This window comes from Corvus brachyrhynchos, unplaced genomic scaffold (genome assembly GCF_000691975.1).
Source record: "Corvus brachyrhynchos isolate BGI_N302 unplaced genomic scaffold, ASM69197v1 scaffold46, whole genome shotgun sequence".
NCBI classification, from domain to species: domain Eukaryota; kingdom Metazoa; phylum Chordata; class Aves; order Passeriformes; family Corvidae; genus Corvus; species Corvus brachyrhynchos.
Genome location: NW_008238838.1, coordinates 5,729,425 through 5,730,643, shown reverse-complemented (window position 1 = coordinate 5,730,643; position 1,219 = coordinate 5,729,425). Strand labels below are relative to the sequence as shown.

Here is a 1,219-nt window from a genome sequence, read left to right as displayed (position 1 = left end):
AGTTATTAAATTGCTCTTTTCCTGACTCAGATTGGAGTTGATTTTCTTACGGATGGCTGGATGGAAAATATTCTTGGAAGCCCAAGGAGTCAAGGAAAGGACAGACTCTTTTCGGCCTCAGAGGAAGCATAAACATCTCAAAGCAGTCTTGTCCATCCATTAAATAAATACATTTATTTTGAGGCAAGCAAAGTGTATGAAAGCTTTGCTGTCCTGCTTTCCAGGAGAAATAATTGTTCTATATTAAGCTCATTTGGCTCCCTTGGCATTGCAAAACTCACATAAATCGGATAAAAAGGAAATTATTGCAGTAACACTTGGAAAGTTCAGGAGAATTCAGTTTGACTGTAGCTCTGAAGATGACTCAGAAAGACAAGGGTGTGCACACACAACAAGTCAGGAATGCAACATCCCAGGAGATTTAGGGTTCCACCATCCAGAGAGATTGAAAGCAGTATTTGAGAACCACTCCTTTGGAGAAAATCCCCCAGAAACGGAATTTCTTTAAAACCTCACCACAGAGATGGGTTTCACTGTGTTCCTTCCTTGTCTAGGGCCGTTTGGTAATATGAAAAACACATTCAGAAAAGGTTTTGAGCCATTACTGCAAAAAAAAGAGGAGCTTTCTTAGGAAACACCCTTCAGATTAGGGACTGCTAATGCTCTGAAAGTGAGGTGGTGTTAAGGATATTAAACTATAAGAAGATATTCAAATTTTGCAACAGCAGCTACACTTCCAGGAAATGGTTTCTCTTGGTATTTGAATTGCAAAGAGATCTCTTTACCAGCACAGGGAGTGTTTAAACAAGGAACACTGCTGAGAATTCCAGCCGGGGTTTTTAGCAAATCCCCAGGACGTGCTGGGACTGGGAAGGATGCAGGTGAGTGATGCCCCTCCTTGGCAGTGCCCTGTTCCGCTGCACCGGAGGTTTACAAGCTGTTAACAGCGGGAACAACACCTACAGCCCGCTTCCTCACACGGAAATTCCTGCTCTCCGTGCTGGCGGCCACTCCATGCTTTCCCTGCCATGCCAGCAGCTGAGCACACGCGGGGACAGCGCTAACCTTGGAGCTCCGAGGGTGCCAGCGCTCCAGGAGCATCCCCGGCCGAGCATCCCCGGCGCTCACCTGGGAGTGCCTGCGCGGGGCAGGGCAGCCCGCGGGGAAGGGCTGGTCCCCCCCGAGGGGTTCCTGGGGGTGGGAACCCTTCTCGCTCCTG

General features: G+C 48.2%; 1 protein-coding gene across 1 annotated transcript in view; it reads left to right on the top strand.

The window, feature by feature from the left end:
• Nucleotides 1-686: 686 nt before the first annotated feature.
• DRD2 (dopamine receptor D2) overlaps nucleotides 687-1,219 on the top strand; it is a 26,851-nt gene continuing 26,318 nt past the window's right edge. Inside the window, exon 1 of the mRNA XM_017738558.1 lies at nucleotides 687-881. The gene's annotated coding sequence lies outside the window, so the exon portion shown is untranslated. The remainder of the gene's footprint in view (nucleotides 882-1,219) is intronic.